Genomic DNA, 18,209 nt, shown 5'->3' on the forward strand with positions numbered 1-18,209 from the left:
TCTGAGGGGTGAAGGTGCAGGAATTGGGGTGATCTGAGGGGTGAAGGTGCAGGAATTGGGGTGTTGTGAGGGGTGAAGGTGCAGAAATCGCTGAGATCTGAGGGGTGAAGGTACAGGAATCGGGGAGATCTGAGGGGTGAAGGTGCAGGAATTGGGGTGACCTGAGGGTGAAGGTGCAGGAATTGGGGTGACATTACGGGTGAAGGTGCAGGAATTGGGGTGACCTGAGGGGTGAAGGTGCAGGAATTGGGGTGATCTGAGGGGTGAAGGTGCAGGAATTGGTGTGATCTGAGGGGTGAAGGTGCAGAAATCGGAGAGATCTGAGGGGTGATGGTGCAGGAATTGGTGTGATCTGAGGGGTGAAGGTGCAGGAATTAGGGAGATCTGATGGGTGATGGTGCAGGAATTGGGGAGATCTGAGGGGTGGAGGTGCAGGAATTGGGGTGATCTGAGGGGTGAAGGTGAAGTAATTGGGGAGATCTGAGGAGTGAAGGTGCAGGTATTATGTGATCTGAGGGGTGAAGGTGCAGGAATTGGAGTGATCTGGAGGGTGAAGGTGCAGGAATTGGGGAGATCTGAGGGGTGAAGGTGCAGGAATTGGGGAGATCTGAGGGGTGAAGGTGAAGGAATTGGGGAGATCTGAGGGGTGAAGGTGCAGGAATCAGGGTGATCTGAGGGGTGAAGGTGCAGGAATCGGGGTGATCTGAGGGGTGAAGGTTCAGGAATTGGGGAGATCTGAGGGGTGAAGGTGAAGTAATTGGGGAGATCTGAGGGGTGAAGGTGCAGGTATTATGTGATCTGAGGGGTGAAGGTGCAGGAATTGGGGTGATCTGGAGGGTGAAGGTGCAGGAATTGGGGAGATCTGAGGGGTGAAGGTGCAGGAATTGGGGAGATCTGAGGGGTGAAGGTGCAGGAATTGGGGTGATCTGAGGGGTGAAGGTGCAGGAATTGGTGTGATCTGAGGGGTGAAGGTGCAGAAATCGGAGAGATCTGAGGGGTGATGGTCCAGGAATTGGTGTGATCTGAGGGGTGAAGGTGCAGGAATTAGGGAGATCTGAGGGGTGATGGTGCAGGAATTGGGGTGACATTAAAGGGTGAAGGTGCAGGAATTGGGATGACCTGAGGGGTGATGGTGCAGGATTTAGGGTGATCTGAGGGGTGAAGGAATTGGGGTGATCTGAGGGGTATAGGAATTGGAGTGATCTGAGGGGTGAAGGTGCAGAAATCGCTGAGATCTGAGGGGTGAAGGTGCAGGAATTGGGGTGATCTGAGGGGTGAAGGTGCAGGAATTGGGGTGTTGTGAGGGGTGAAGGTGCAGAAATCGGGGAGATCTGAGGGGGGGAAGGTGCAGAAATCGCTGAGATCTGAGGGGTGAAGGTACAGGAATCGGGGAGATCTGAGGGGTGAAGGTGCAGGAATTGGGGTGACCTGAGGGTGAAGGTGCAGGAATTGGGGTGACATTACGGGTGAAGGTGCAGGAATTGGGGTGACCTGAGGGGTGAAGGTGCAGGAATTGGGGTGATCTGAGGGGTGAAGGTGCAGGGATTGGGGTGACCTGAGGGGTGAAGGTGCAGGAATTGGGGTGACCCGAGGGGTGAAGGTGCAGGAATTGGGGTGACCTGAGGGGTGAAGGTGCAGAATTTTGGGTGATCTGAGGGGTGAAGGAATTGGGGAGATCTGAGGGGTGAAGGTGCAGGAATTAGGGTGATCTGAGGGGTGAAGGTGCAGGAATTGGGGTGATCTGGGTGGTGAAGGTGCAGGAATTGGGGTGATCTGGGGGGTGAAGGTGCAGGAATTGGGGAGATCTGAGGGGTGAAGGTGCAGGAATTGGGGAGATCTGAGGGGTGGAGGTGCAGGAATTGGGGTGATCTGAGGGGTGAAGGTGCAGGTATTGGGTGATCTGGGGGGTGAAGGTGCAGGAATTGGGGAGATCTGAGGGGTGGAGGTGCAGGAATTGGGGAGATCTGAGGGGTGAAGGTGAAGTAATTGGGGAGATCTGAGGGGTGAAGGTGCAGGTATTATGTGATCTGAGGGGTGAAGGTGCAGGAATTGGGGTGATCTGGAGGGTGAAGGTGCAGGAATTGGGGAGATCTGAGGGGTGGAGGTGCAGGAATTGGGGAGATCTGAGGGGTGAAGGTGAAGGAATTGGGGAGATCTGAGGGGTGAAGGTGCAGGAATCAGGGTGATCTGAGGGGTGAAGGTGCAGGAATCGGGGTGATCTGAAGGGTGAAGGTTCAGGAATTGGGGAGATCTGAGGGGTGAAGGTGAAGCAATTGGGGAGATCTGAGGGGTGAAGGTGCAGGTATTATGTGATCTGAGGGGTGAAGGTGCAGGAATTGGGGTGATCTGGAGGGTGAAGGTGCAGGAATTGGGGAGATCTGAGGGGTGAAGGTGCAGGAATTGGGGAGATCTGAGGGGTGAAGGTGCAGGAATTGGGGTGACCCGAGGGGTGAAGGTGCAGGAATTGGGGTGACCCGAGGGGTGAAGGTGCAGGAATTGGGGTGACCTGAGGGGTGAAGGTGCAGGATTTTGGGTGATCTGAGGGGTGAAGGAATTGGGGAGATCTGAGGGGTGAGGGTACAGGAATTGGGTTGATCTGAGGGGTGAAGGAATTGGGGAGATCTGAGGGTGTAGGAATTGGGGTGAAGTTGCAGGAATTGGGGTGATCTGAGGGTTGAAGGTGCAGGAATCAGGATGATCTGAGGGATGAAGGAATTGGAGTGATCTGGGGGTGAAGGTGCAGGAATTGGCGAGATCTGAGGGGTGAAGGAATTGGGGTGATTTGAGGGGTGAAGGTGCAGGAATTGCGGTGACCTGAGCGGTGAAGGTGCAGGAATTGGGGTGATCTGAGGGGTGAGGGTACAGGAATTGGGGTGATCTGAGGGGTGAAGGTGCAGGAATTGGGGTGATCTGAGGGGTGAGGGTACAGGAATTGGGGTGATCTGAGGGGTGAAGGTGCAGGAATTGGGGGGATCTGAGGGGTGAAGGTGCAGAAATTGGGGTGATCTGAGGGGTGAAGGTGCAGGAATTGGTGTGATCTGAGGGGTGAAGGTGCAGAAATCGGAGAGATCTGAGGGGTGATGGTGCAGGAATTGGGGAGATCTGAGGGGTGAAGGTGCAGGAATTGGTGTGATCTGAGGGGTGAAGGTGCAGGAATTGGTGTGATCTGAGGGGTGAAGGTGCAGGAATTAGGGAGATCTGAGGGGTGAAGGTGCCGGAATTGGGGTGATCTGAGGGGTGAAGGTGCAGGAATTGGGGAGATCTGAGGGGTGAAGGTGCAGGAATTGGGGTGATCTGAGGGGTGAAGGTGCAGGAATCGGGGTGATCTGAGGGGTGAATGTGAAGCAATTGGGGTAATCTGAGGGGTGAAGGTGCAGGAATTGGGGAGATCTGAGGGGTGAAGGTCCAGGAATTGGGGAGATCTGAGGTGTGAAGATGAAGGAATTGGGGAGATCTGAGGGGTGGAGGTGCAGGGATTTGGGGAGATCTGAGGGGTGAAGGTGCAGGAATTGGGGTGATCTGAGGGGTGAAGGTGCAGGAATTGTGGAGATCTGAGGGGTGAAGTTGCAGGAATTGGGGAGATCTGAGGGATGAAGGAATTGGGGTGATCTGAGGGATGAAGGTGCAGGAATTGGGGTGATCTGGGGGGTGAAGGTGCAGGAATTGGGGTGATCTGAGTGGTGAAGGTGCAGGAATTGAGGAGATCTGAGGGGTGAAGGTGCAGAAATCGGGGAGATCTGAGGGGGGGAAGGTGCAGAAATCGCTGAGATCCGAGTGGTGAAGGTGCAGGAATCGGGGAGATCTGAGGGGTGAAGGTGCAGGAATTGGGGTGATCTGAGGGGTGAAGGTGCAGGAATTGGGGTGTTGTGAGGGGTGAAGGTGCAGAAATCGCTGAGATCTGAGGGGTGAAGGTACAGGAATCGGGGAGATCTGAGGGGTGAAGGTGCAGGAATTGGGGTGACCTGAGGGTGAAGGTGCAGGAATTGGGGTGACATTACGGGTGAAGGTGCAGGAATTGGGGTGACCTGAGGGGTGAAGGTGCAGGAATTGGTGTGATCTGAGGGGTGAAGGTGCAGAAATCGGAGAGATCTGAGGGGTGAAGGTGCAGGAATTGGGGTGATATGAGGGGTGAAGGTGCAGAAATCGGAGAGATCTGAGGGGTGATGGTGCAGGAATTGGGGAGATCTGAGGGGTGAAGGTGCAGGAATTGGTGTGATCTGAGGGGTGAAGGTGCAGAAATCGGAGAGATCTGAGGGGTGAAGGTGCAGGAATTGGGGTGATATGAGGGGTGAAGGTGCAGGAATTGGGGGTGATCTGAGGGGTGAAGGTGCAGGAATTGGTGTGATCTGAGGGGTGAAGGTGCAGGAATTGGGGAGATCTGAGGGGTGAAGGTGCAGGAATCAGGGTATTCTGAGGGGTGCAGGTGCAGGAATTGGGGTGATATGAGGGGTGAAGGTGCAGGAATTGGGGGTGATCTGAGGGGTGAAGGTGCAGGAATTGGTGTGATCTGAGGGGTGAAGGTGCAGGAATTGGGGAGATCTGAGGGGTGAAGGTGCAGGAATCAGGGTATTCTGAGGGGTGCAGGTGCAGGAATCGGGGTGATCTGAGGGGTGAAGTTGCAGGAATTGTGGAGATCTGAGGGGTGAAGTTGCAGGAATTGGGGAGATCTGGGGGGTGAAGGTGAAGGAATTGGGGAGATCTGAGGGGTGAAGGTGCAGGAATTGGGGTGATCTGAGGGGTGAAGGTGCAGGAATTGTGGAGATCTGAGGGGTGAAGGTGCAGGAATTGGGGTGATCTGAGGGGTGAAGGTGCAGGAATTGTGGAGATCTGAGGGGTGAAGGTGCAGGAATTGGGGAGATCTGAGGGATGAAGGAATTGGGGTGATCTTAGGGGTGAAGGTGCAGGAATTGGGGTGACCTGAGGGGTGAAGTTGCAGGAAGTGGGGTGATCTGAGGGGTGAAGGTATAGGAATTGGGGAGATATGAGGGGTGAAGGTGCAGGAATTGGGGTGATCTGAGGGGTGAAGGAATTGGGTTGATCTGAGGGGGTGAATGAATTGGGGTGACCTGAGGGGTGAAGGTGCAGGAATTGGGGTGACCTGAGGGGTGAAGGAATTGGGGAGATATGAGGGGTGAGGGTACAGGAATTGGGGTGATCTGAGGGGTGAAGGAATTGGGGAGATATGAGGGGTGAGGGTACAGGAATTGGGATGATCTGAGGGGTGAAGGAATTGGGGAGATCTGAGGGGTGTAGGAATTGGGGTGACCCGAGGGGTGAAGGTGCAGGAATTGAGGTAATCTGAGGGTTGAAGGTGCAGGAATCGGGATGATCTGAGGGATGAAGGAATTGGAGTGATCTGGGGGTGAAGGTGCAGGAATTGGCGAGATCTGAGGGGTGAAGGAATTGGGGTGATTTGAGGGGTGAAGGTGCAGGAATTGGGGTGACCTAAATGGTGAAGGTGCAGGAATTGGGGAAATCTAAGAGGTGAAGGTGCAGGAATTGGGGAGATCTGAGGGGTGAAGGTGCAGGAATTGTGGTGATCTGAGGGGTGAAGGTGCAGGATTTGGGGTGATCTGAGGGGTGAAGGAATTGGGGAGATCTGAGGGGTGAGGGTACAGGAATTGGGGTGATCTGAGGGGTGAAGGTGCAGGAATTGGGGTGAACTGAGGGGTGAAGGTGCAGGAATTGGGGAGATCTGAGGGGTGAAGGTGCAGGAATTGTGGTGATTTGAGGGGTGAAGGTGCAGGATTTGGGGTGAACTGAGGGGTGAAGGTGCAGAAATCTGTGAGATCTGAGGGGGGAAGGTGCAGAAATTGCTGAGATCTGAGGGGTGAAGGTGCAGGAATTGGGGTGATCTGAGGGGTGAAGGTGCAGGAATTGAGGTGATCTGGGGGTGAAGGTGCAGGAATTGGGGAGATCTGAGGGGTGAAGGTTCAGGAATTGGGGAGATCTGAGGGGTGAAGGTGCAGGAATTGTGGTGATCTGACGGGTGAAGGTGCAGGAATTGGGGTGATCTGAGAGGTGAAGGTGCAGGAATTGGGGAGATCTGAGAAGTGAAGGTGCAGGAATTGGGGTGAAGGTGCAGAAATCGGGGAGATCTGAGGGGGGAAGGTGCAGAAATCGCTGAGATCTGAGGGGTGAAGGTGCAGGAATTGGGGTGACATTAGGGGTGAATGTGCAGGAATTGGGGTGACCTGAGGGTGAAGGTGCAGGAATTGGGGTGACATTACGGGTGAAGGTGCAGGAATAGGGGTGACCTGAGGGGTGAAGGTGCAGGAATTGGGGTGATCTGAGGGGTGAAGGTGTAGGAATTGGGGTGACCTGAGGGGTGAAGGTGTAGAAATTGGGGTGATCTGAGGGGTGAAGGAATTGGGTTGATCTGAGGGGGTGAAAGAATTGGGGTGACCCAAGGGGTGAAGGTGCAGGAATTGGGGTGACCTGAGGGGTGAAGGTGCAGGAATTGGGGTGACCTGAGGGGTGAAGGTGCAGGAATTGGGGTGATCTGAGGGTTGAAGGTGCAGGAATCGGGATGATCTGAGGGATGAAGGAATTGGAGTGATCTGGGGGTGAAGGTGCAGGAATTGGCGAGATCTGAGGGGTGAAGGAATTGGGGTGATTTGAGGGGTGAAGGTGCAGGAATTGGGGTGACCTGAGGGGTGAAGGTGCAGGAATTGGGGAGATCTAAGAGGTGAAGGTGCAGGAATTGGGGAGATCTGAGGGGTGAAGGTGCAGGAATTGTGGTGATCTGAGGGGTGAAGGTGCAGGATTTGGGGTGATCTGAGGGGTGAAGGAATTGGGGAGATCTGAGGGGTGAGGGTACAGGAATTGGGGTGATCTGAGGGGTGAAGGAATTGGGGAGATCTGAGGGGTGTAGGAATTGGGGTGACCCGAGGCGTGAAGGTGCAGGAATTGAGGTAATCTGAGGGTTGAAGGTGCAGGAATCGGGATGATCTGAGGGATGAAGGAATTGGAGTGATCTGGGGGTGAAGGTGCAGGAATTGGCGAGATCTGAGGGGTGAAGGAATTGGGGTGATTTGAGGGGTGAAGGTGCAGGAATTGGGGTGACCTGAGGGGTGAAGGTGCAGAAATCGGAGAGATCTGAGGGGTGAAGGTTCAGGATTTGGGGTGATCTGAGGTGTGAAGGTGCAGGAATTGGGGTGATCTGACGGATGAAGGAATTGGGGTGTTCTGGGGGTGAAGGTGCAGGAATTGGGGTGATGTGAGGGGTGAAGGTGCAGGAATTGGGGAGATCTGAGGGGTGAAGGTGCAGGAATCGGGGTCATCTGAGGGGAAAAAGTGCAGGAATCGGGTTGAACTGAGGGGTGAGGGTGCAGGAATTGGGGAGATCTGGGGTGTGAAGATGAAGGAATTGGGGTGATCTGAGGGGTGAAGGTGCAGGAATTGGGGTGATCTGAGGGGTGAAGGTGCAGAAATCTGGGAGATCTGAGGGGGGAAGGTGCAGAAATCGCTGAGATCTGAGGGGTGAAGGTGCAGGAATTAGGGTGATCTGAGGGGTGAAGGTGCAGGAATTGGGGTGATCTGAGGGGTGAAGGTGCAGGAATTGGGGTGAAGGTGCAGAAATCGGGGAGATCTGAGGGGGGAAGGTGCAGAAATCGCTGAGATCTGAGGGGTGAAGGTGCAGGAATTGGGGTGATCTGAGGGGTGAAGGTGCAGGAATTGGGGAGATCTGAGGGGTGAAGGTGCAGGAATTGTGGTGATCTGAGGGGTGAAGGTGCAGGAATTGGGGAGATCTGAGAAGTGAAGGTGCAGGAATTGGGGAGATCTGAGGGGTGAAGGTGCAGGAATTGTGGTGATCTGATGGGTGAATGTGCAGGAATTGGGGTGATCTGAGAAGTGAAGGTGCAGGAATTGGGGAGATCTGAGGGGGGAAGGTGCAGGAATTGGGGTGATCTGAGAGGTGAAGGTGCAGGAATTGGGGAGATCTGAGGGGGGAAGGTGCAGAAATCGCTGAGATCTGAGGGGTGAAGGTGCAGGATTTGGGGTGATCTGAGGGGTGAAGGTGCAGGAATTGGGGAGATCTGAGGGGTGAAGGTGCAGGAATTGTGGTGATCTGATGGGTGAATGTGCAGGAATTGGGATGATCTGAGAGGTGAAGGTGCAGGAATTGGGGAGATCTGAGAAGTGAAGGTGCAGGAATTGGGGAGATCTGAGGGGTGAGGGTACAGGAATTGGGGTGATCTGAGGGGTGAAGGAATTGGGGAGATCTGAGGGGTGAGGGTACAGGAATTGGGGTGATCTGAGGGGTGAAGGAATTGGGGAGATCTGAGGGGTGAGGGTACAGGAATTGGGGTGATCTGAGGGGTGAAGGAATTGGGGAGATCTGAGGGGTGTAGGAATTGGGGTGACCCGAGGGGTGAAGGTGCAGGAATTGGGGTGATCTGAGGGTTGAAGGTGCAGGAATCGGGATGATCTGAGGGATGAAGGAATTGGAGTGATCTGGGGGTGAAGGTGCAGGAATTGGCAAGATCTGAGGGGTGAAGGAATTGGGGTGATTTGAGGGGTGAAGGTGCAGGAATTGGGGTGATCTGAGGGGTGAAGGTATAGGAATTGGGGTGACCTGAGGGGTGAAGGTGTAGGAATTGGGGTGATCTGAGGGGTGAAGGTGCAGGAATTGGGGAGATATGAGGGGTGAAGGTGCAGGAATTGGGGTGATCTGGGGGTGAAGGTGCAGGAATTGGGGTGATCTGAGGGGTGAAGGTGCAGGAATTGGGGTGATCTGAGGGGTGAAGGTTCAGTATTTGTGGTGATCTGAGGTGTGAAGGTGCAGGAATTGGGGTGATCTGACGGATGAAGGAATTGGGGTGTTCTGGGGGTGAAGGTGCAGGAATTGGGGTGATGTGAGGGGTGAAGGTGCAGGAATTGGGGAGATCTGAGGGGTGAAGGTGCAGGAATCGGGGTGATCTGAGGGGAGAAAGTGCAGGAATCAAGGAGATCTGAGGGGTGAAGGTGCAGGAATCGGGGTGATCTGAGTGGTGAAGGTGCAGGAATTGGGGTGATCTGAGGTGTGAAGGTGAAGCAATTGGGGTAATCTGAGGGGTGAAGGTGCAGGAATTGGGGAGATCTGAGGGGTGAAGGTGCAGGAATTGGGGAGATCTGAGGGGTGAAGGTGCAGGAATTGGTGTGATCTGAGGGGTGAAGGTGCAGGAATTGGGGTGATCTGAGGGGTGAAAGAATTGGGTTGATCTGAGGGGGTGAAAGAATTGGGGTGACCTGAGGGGTGAAGGTGTAGGAATTGGGGTGACCTGAGGGGTGAAGGTGTAAGAATTGGGGTGATCTGAGGGGTGAAGGAAATGGGTTGATCTGAGGGGGTGAAAGAATTAGGGTGACCTGAGGGGTGAAGGTGCAGGAATTGGGGTGACATGAGGGGCGAAGGTGCAGGAATTGGGGTGACCTGAGGGGTGAAGGTGCAGGATTTGGGGTGATCTGAGGGGTGAAGGAATTGGGGAGATCTGAGGGGTGAGGGTACAGGAATTGGGGTGATCTGAGGGGTGAAGGAATTGGGGAGATCTGAGGGGTGAGGGTACAGGAATTGGGGTGATCTGAGGGGTGAAGGAATTGGGGAGATCTGAGGGGTGTAGGAATTGGGGTGTCCCGAGGGGTGAAGGTGCAGGAATTGGGGTGATCTGAGGGTTGAAGGTGCAGGAATCGGGGTGATCTGGGGGTGAAGGTGCAGGAATTGGCGAGATCTGAGGGGTGAAGGAATTGGGGTGATTTGAGGGGTGAAGGTGCAGGAATTGGGGTGACCTGAGGGGTGAAGGTGCAGGAATTGGGGTGATCTGAGGGGTGAGGGTACAGGAATTGGGGTGAACTGAGGGGTGAAGGTGCAGAAATTGGAGAGATCTGAGGGGTGATGGTGCAGGAATTGGGGAGATCTGAGGGGTGAAGGTGCAGGAATTGGTGTGATCTGAGGGGTGAAGGTGCAGAAATCAGAGAGATCTGAGGGGTGATGGTGCAGGAATTGGGGTGATCTGAGGGGTGAAGGAATTGGGGTGATCTGAGGGGTATAGGAATTGGAGTGATCTGAGGGGTGAAGGTGCAGAAATCTGTGAGATCTGAGGGGGGAAGGTGCAGAAATCGCTGAGATCTGAGGGGTGAAGGTGTAGAAATTGGGGTGATCTGAGGGGTGAATGAATTGGGTTGATCTGAGGGGATGAAAGAATTGGGGTGACCCGAGGGGTGAAGGTGCAGGAATTGGGGTGACCTGAGGGGTGAAGGTGCAGGAATTGGGGTGACCTGAGGGGTGAAGGTGCAGGATTTTGGGTGATCTGAGGGGTGAAGGAATTGGGGAGATCTGAGGTTTGAGGGTACAGGAATTGGGTTGATCTGAGGGGTGAAGGAATTGGGGAGATCTGAGGGTGTAGGAATTGGGGTGACCCGAGGGGTGAAGTTGCAGGAATTGGGGTGATCTGAGGGTTGAAGGTGCAGGAATCGGGATGATCTGAGGGATGAAGGAATTGGAGTGATCTGGGGGTGAAGGTGCAGGAATTGGGGTGACCTGAGGGGTGAAGGTGCAGGAATTGGGGTGATCTGAGGGGTGATGGTGCAGGAATTGGGGAGATCTGAGGGGTGAAGGTGCAGGAATTGGTGTGATCTGAGGGGTGAAGGTGCAGAAATCGGAGAGATCTGAGGGGTGATGGTGCAGGAATTGGGGTGATCTGAGGGGTGAAGGAATTGGGGTGATCTGAGGGGTATAGGAATTGGAGTGATCTGAGGGGTGAAGGTGCAGAAATCTGTGAGATCTGAGGGGGGAAGGTGCAGAAATCGCTGAGATCTGAGGGGTGAAGGTGTAGAAATTGGGGTGATCTGAGGGGTGAATGAATTGGGTTGATCTGAGGGGATGAAAGAATTGGGGTGACCCGAGGGGTGAAGGTGCAGGAATTGGGGTGACCTGAGGGGTGAAGGTGCAGGAATTGGGGTGACCTGAGGGGTGAAGGTGCAGGATTTTGGGTGATCTGAGGGGTGAAGGAATTGGGGAGATCTGAGGTTTGAGGGTACAGGAATTGGGTTGATCTGAGGGGTGAAGGAATTGGGGAGATCTGAGGGTGTAGGAATTGGGGTGACCCGAGGGGTGAAGTTGCAGGAATTGGGGTGATCTGAGGGTTGAAGGTGCAGGAATCGGGATGATCTGAGGGATGAAGGAATTGGAGTGATCTGGGGGTGAAGGTGCAGGAATTGGGGTGACCTGAGGGGTGAAGGTGCAGGAATTGGGGTGATCTGAGGGGTGAGGGTACAGGAATTGGGGTGATCTGAGGGGTGAAGGTGCAGGAATTGGGGAAATCTGAGGGGTGAAGGTGCAGAAATTGGGGTGATCTGAGGGGTGAAGGTGCAGGAATTGGTGTGATCTGAGGGGTGAAGGTGCAGAAATCGGAGAGATCTGAGGGGTGAAGGTGCAGGAATTGGGGTGATATGAGGGGTGAAGGTGCAGGAATTGGGGGTGATCTGAGGGGTGAAGGTGCAGGAATTGGTGTGATCTGAGGGGTGAAGGTGCAGGAATTGGGGAGATCTGAGGGGTGAAGGTGCAGGAATCAGGGTATTCTGAGGGGTGCAGGTGCAGGAATTGGGGTGATATGAGGGGTGAAGGTGCAGGAATTGGGGGTGATCTGAGGGGTGAAGGTGCAGGAATTGGTGTGATCTGAGGGGTGAAGGTGCAGGAATTGGGGAGATCTGAGGGGTGAAGTGCAGGAATCAGGGTATTCTGAGGGGTGCAGGTGCAGGAATCGGGGTGATCTGAGGGGTGAAGTTGCAGGAATTGTGGAGATCTGAGGGGTGAAGTTGCAGGAATTGGGGAGATCTGGGGGGTGAAGGTGAAGGAATTGGGGAGATCTGAGGGGTGAAGGTGCAGGAATTGGGGTGATCTGAGGGGTGAAGGTGCAGGAATTGTGGAGATCTGAGGGGTGAAGGTGCAGGAATTGGGGTGATCTGAGGGGTGAAGGTGCAGGAATTGTGGAGATCTGAGGGGTGAAGGTGCAGGAATTGGGGAGATCTGAGGGATGAAGGAATTGGGGTGATCTTAGGGGTGAAGGTGCAGGAATTGGGGTGACCTGAGGGGTGAAGTTGCAGGAAGTGGGGTGATCTGAGGGGTGAAGGTATAGGAATTGGGGAGATATGAGGGGTGAAGGTGCAGGAATTGGGGTGATCTGAGGGGTGAAGGAATTGGGTTGATCTGAGGGGGTGAATGAATTGGGGTGACCTGAGGGGTGAAGGTGCAGGAATTGGGGTGACCTGAGGGCTGAAGGAATTGGGGAGATATGAGGGGTGAGGGTACAGGAATTGGGGTGATCTGAGGGGTGAAGGAATTGGGGAGATATGAGGGGTGAGGGTACAGGAATTGGGATGATCTGAGGGGTGAAGGAATTGGGGAGATCTGAGGGGTGTAGGAATTGGGGTGACCCGAGGGGTGAAGGTGCAGGAATTGAGGTAATCTGAGGGTTGAAGGTGCAGGAATCGGGATGATCTGAGGGATGAAGGAATTGGAGTGATCTGGGGGTGAAGGTGCAGGAATTGGCGAGATCTGAGGGGTGAAGGAATTGGGGTGATTTGAGGGGTGAAGGTGCAGGAATTGGGGTGACCTAAATGGTGAAGGTGCAGGAATTGGGGAAATCTAAGAGGTGAAGGTGCAGGAATTGGGGAGATCTGAGGGGTGAAGGTGCAGGAATTGTGGTGATCTGAGGGGTGAAGGTGCAGGATTTGGGGTGATCTGAGGGGTGAAGGAATTGGGGAGATCTGAGGGGTGAGGGTACAGGAATTGGGGTGATCTGAGGGGTGAAGGTGCAGGAATTGGGGTGAACTGAGGGGTGAAGGTGCAGGAATTGGGGAGATCTGAGGGGTGAAGGTGCAGGAATTGTGGTGATTTGAGGGGTGAAGGTGCAGGATTTGGGGTGAACTGAGGGGTGAAGGTGCAGAAATCTGTGAGATCTGAGGGGGGAAGGTGCAGAAATTGCTGAGATCTGAGGGGTGAAGGTGCAGGAATTGGGGTGATCTGAGGGGTGAAGGTGCAGGAATTGAGGTGATCTGGGGGTGAAGGTGCAGGAATTGGGGAGATCTGAGGGGTGAAGGTGCAGGAATTGTGGTGATCTGACGGGTGAAGGTGCAGGAATTGGGGTGATCTGAGAGGTGAAGGTGCAGGAATTGGGGAGATCTGAGAAGTGAAGGTGCAGGAATTGGGGTGAAGGTGCAGAAATCGGGGAGATCTGAGGGGGGAAGGTGCAGAAATCGCTGAGATCTGAGGGGTGAAGGTGCAGGAATTGGGGTGACATTAGGGGTGAATGTGCAGGAATTGGGGTGACCTGAGGGTGAAGGTGCAGGAATTGGGGTGACATTACGGGTGAAGGTGCAGGAATAGGGGTGACCTGAGGGGTGAAGGTGCAGGAATTGGGGTGATCTGAGGGGTGAAGGTGTAGGAATTGGGGTGACCTGAGGGGTGAAGGTGTAGAAATTGGGGTGATCTGAGGGGTGAAGGAATTGGGTTGATCTGAGGGGGTGAAAGAATTGGGGTGACCCAAGGGGTGAAGGTGCAGGAATTGGGGTGACCTGAGGGGTGAAGGTGCAGGAATTGGGGTGACCTGAGGGGTGAAGGTGCAGGAATTGGGGTGATCTGAGGGTTGAAGGTGCAGGAATCGGGATGATCTGAGGGATGAAGGAATTGGAGTGATCTGGGGGTGAAGGTGCAGGAATTGGCGAGATCTGAGGGGTGAAGGAATTGGGGTGATTTGAGGGGTGAGGGTGCACACTGGTTGCCTATCCTCGGGATGGTGTGAAATGTTTTCTCTCATTCAGTGTTTCTCACATTAGTGACGGTTATGGACCATCTCTATATATTTATATATACTGTAGTTATGAGCTTCAGCTTCAGGTCCAGTATGAGTTGAACACAACCTGAGCCTGGGTGCCATTTGGCAAAAAAAATGGGAACCCAAATGCCCAGATTTGGCCGTTTCTCCTTCCTGGACCTTGTTTTGGTGGACATGCCTCAGCCAGAAGTCCACCGTTCAGTGGCAGTACCTCTAATACCCCTGGAGGAAGGTTCCTGACCTCCCTGCCCGCATGGTTCTGTTTGTAATATTGGATGGTGGTCCGGTCATGGCCATACTTGGTCAATGACATCACCCAGGAGTGAAGATAGTCAGGAGCGGCAGGTCTTCCTTGCTTTGGGTCACCGTTGGTGGGCATTGCTTATGGTGATTGATTGTTTACATTGCTGGACGACGGTATTGACATTGAATGTATATCTCGGTATATACTTTATTCTAAGGTCTGTGTGTTTTTATTTACTATTTTGGTGACCCAGTTCTCAATCATGTAGGGGGGGGAGGTGTATATCTGGTGGCCCCATGTTCTAAAAGGAGCTTAGACATTGCAATAGGTCTCCCTGCAAACCCCTCACCCCTTGGGTCAGGTGTGTGCTGAATCAACATGGAGACAAGGTGCCTTACCGGGCAACTTCTTGTACGACACCCCCTCAGTGTTGAGGGCCTCTGGCTTGGTATGGTTCAGGAAGAAGGGGGCCACATGTTTGCCGCCCCATCCTTTCCTAGCCAGCCAAGCAGTGTGCCTGGATAAGGACCTGGTATGGAATTTGAGAGAGACCCCAATTTTTTTTTTGCTTCTTTTGCATGGGACCCCCTCAAAATCCATATCAGGCGCTTATCCAAGCATGTAGGAAAGTGGAGGGTGATGAGGGTGCGTCTCTACCATGGAAAACCATACCAGGCCACATGCCCATACCATTGGGAGTGCGACTTACAAGGAAGACCCCCTTCCATGGCACCTTGTCCCATTGTGGAGGACACGTCAAATCCAAGGCAGTTCACTCATCACTACATATACAGTATAGAAATACACGGACACCTACTGTGTGTCTATAGATAGATAGATAGATAGATAGATAGAGAGATAGATAGATAGATAGATAGATAGATAGATAGATAGATAGATAGATAGATAGATAGATAGATAGATAGATAGATAGATAGATATAGAGATAGATAGATATAGAGATAGAGATAGAGATAGATATAGAGATAGAGATAGAGATAGATATAGAGATAGAGATAGATATAGATATAGATATAGATATAGATATAGATATAGAGAGAGATAGATATAGAGAGAGAGATAGATATAGATATAGATATAGATATAGATATAGATATAGAGAGAGATAGATATAGAGAGAGAGATAGATATAGATATAGATATAGAGAGAGAGATAGATAGATAGATAGATGTGTATAGATATAGATGTAGATAGATAGATATAGAGATATACGGACACTATATATAGTAGGGATGCGCCGATACCATAATTAGTACAAGTACCGATACTTTTTTTTTAGTACTCGCCGATACGGATGAGCGATCCCTACCGCAAATGTTTTATTTTCACTTCAGCTCTCAGCAATGGTACAAAGCATTGAAAAGTTATTTACAAATGAAAGAAATAAATATATCTTTTGTTTGAATTTAGCTCTTTTTCCATGTGAGATGTGTAAATACATGTTAATATATATGTGTAAAAATCTTCACTAACAAAGCAAACAAAAAAAATGAATTGTTTATCGTTTATAAAATAAATGTGAACAAAAGAAAAGAAAAAGCAGGGAAATAATAATTCCATGGAGGAGAGTGGGGAGTAAATGAAGGCTGATTAAGGGGTTAAGCAGAGGAACATTTGTTCATCCCTTTGATCTGCAGATGAAAAAACAGAAATATACAAAAAGAAACAATGTTTCTTTTTATTTCAGTGTTTCAGGGCTGAGCAATGTTGTTGTTGTTGTTTTTTTCTTGACAGCTGCAATTACCGGACTCCTTCAACACCGGGGAGACCCGCCGGCAGATCAAAGAGCCGAGCCTGAAAGTATCGGGGCCATTTGAACGAGTACCAATAATTGTGGAAATGCTCTTCACCAATACCGATACTAGTATCAGTGCAACCCTAATATATAGTATATATACCATACACACACACACATGTACACATATATAAATACAGGCATCTGTCAACTTACAATATTGGTGATTTTGTGTCTTGCTTGTATTGTCAATGGCTCCTCTGCTTGGTTTGTCAGCGGCCCCTTTGCTTGTAGTATCAGTGGCCCCTCTGCTCAGGATATCAGTGGCCCCTCTACTCAGGATGTCAATGACCCATCTGCTTGGTTTTTCCAGTGGTCCCAATACTCAGAGTGTCAGTGGCTCCTCTGATCAAGATCTCAGTGGCCCCTCTGCTCAGGATCTCAGTGGCCCCTCTGCTCAGGATCTCAGTGGCCCCTCTTCTTGGTTCTTCCAGTGGCCCCTCTGCTCAGGATCTCAGGTGCTCCTCTGGCCGAGTCGTCACCTCTATTCAGAAAATGTTATGCTCCTTCCTCATCTTGGTGGAAGTTGTTACTTTTTCCCAGGACTGACACTTTCTCTTTCTGCTCGGAATATGAAATAAACTCACATTTGGTGAAATGTATCTCTTATAGGAAACCAGAAGGAGAAGTTGAGATGAGGAAGTCTCTGATGGAGGATGGGGCGGTGAGTGAAAATGACCGCAGATTGGGAGGAATTCACAGGAACAGCGCCGAGCAGCGCCTCCGATTCACACTCCACACAATATAATGACAGGTCCTCTTCATAAGCAGCTCAACTGCCTGTATAATGACCACAGAATTTGTGTTTTTTCTTATATTTCTTAAAGTAAACGCCAACCCAAAGTGCTGGGTGCTCCGTGTATCATAAACAATTCTCATTTGTATAATAAAATGTTTGGTTTCCACTTTTTTAAAATCTTTTCTTGTGGTGCTGTTGATCTCCAGCAGCCACTTTGCAGAAACTTCATGGGCCTGGTGCTGAGGATTTTGGGGGGCCTTTTATAAACAATAAATAAATAAAAATGCAACTATTTTTTGTTATAACAAATTCAATTAGAGAGAGAGAGAGGGAGGATGAGAGAGAGAGAGAGAGACAGAGAAAGGGGATGAAAGAGGTGTGAGGGGTAAGGGAGGGAGGATGAGAGAGAAAGGGGGGGTGGGAGAGAGAGGACGCACATGGGCATGTGTGGGAATGACATCAGGGCAGCCTGGCCAAGGCAAGTGACGGAAGGCACAGAACCCAGAAGGAAGTCCGGGTGAAGATGGAAGTGCCCGGGCCCCGCCGGACTGATCACAGCACAGCACTGGAGGGCTCAGTCTGACAGGTAAGTGTACCCCAATGTGCTAATATGCTGGGAATACTTGTACATTATGGCATAACCTACCCCAGGGCCTCTAACAAGTTGTAATTTTAGAAAAGTTTACTAGCGCTTTAATATCACAGGAGCCTCTCATGGGGCCCCTACTTACTCTGTGGCCCTTGGGCAGTGCCTAAGTGCAGAGTTGTCAACATTTTAAAAATAATTTCCGGGACACTTTTTTCTACAAGTGCTATATTTAGAGTAGCTGACATCCCCCGTGTTCCTCTATATATCACAATAGTCATCACAAAATGAAATAAGTACTAATAATGGGGAAGAACAAATATGAGGACTGTGAGATTTCCTTTAGTTGAACTGACAAAAGTGCCCATTCTAGAGCTGGTAACATTGAGGATATTCAGTATAATAATTTTAAAGAACAGTTTTTGTGGGTAAGAGGCATAGGAGAGGAGTATGGATGGTATAAAAGTGGGAAGTATGTGAGGTGAGGGAGAGGAATGTGGAGGGTCTAACAGTGGGCACTATGTACAGGAGAGGAGTGTGGAGGGTATGACATTGGGCACTATGTATAGGAGAGGAGTGTGGAGGGTATGGCAGAAGGCACTATGTACAGGAGAGGAGTGTGATGGGTATGACAGTGGGCGGTATGCAGAGCAGAGGAGTGTAGAGGGTATGACATTGGGCACTATGTATAGGAGAGGAGTGTGGAGGGTATGACAGTGAGTAGTATGTACAGGGAGCAGTGTTGGAGGTATGACAGTGGGCACTATGTATAGGAGAGGAGTTTGGAGAGTATGACAGTGAGTAGTATGTACAGGACAGGAGTGTGGAGGGTATGACAGTGGGCACTATGTATAGGAGAGGAGTGTTGGAGGTATGACAGTGGGCACTATGTATAGGAGAAGAGTGTGGAAGGTATGACAGTTAGTAGTATGTACAGGAGAGGAGTGTGGAGGGTATGACAGTGGGGACTATGTATAGGAGAGAAGTGTTGGAGGTATGACAGTGGGCACTA

General features: G+C 51.7%; 1 protein-coding gene across 1 annotated transcript in view; it reads right to left on the reverse strand.

The window, feature by feature from the left end:
* LOC143961338 (uncharacterized) overlaps nt 1-16,471 on the reverse strand; it is a 115,072-nt gene extending 98,601 nt beyond the window's left edge. The window contains exon 1 of the mRNA XM_077470603.1: nt 16,029-16,471. The gene's annotated coding sequence lies outside the window, so the exon portion shown is untranslated. The remainder of the gene's footprint in view (nt 1-16,028) is intronic.
* Nucleotides 16,472-18,209: the final 1,738 nt, after the last annotated feature.

The sequence above is a fragment of the Lithobates pipiens genome, unplaced genomic scaffold, assembly GCF_037356315.1.
Source record: "Lithobates pipiens isolate NorthernLeopardFrog02 unplaced genomic scaffold, aLitPip1_a1.2 Scaffold_111, whole genome shotgun sequence".
Taxonomy (NCBI): Eukaryota; Metazoa; Chordata; class Amphibia; order Anura; family Ranidae; genus Lithobates; species Lithobates pipiens.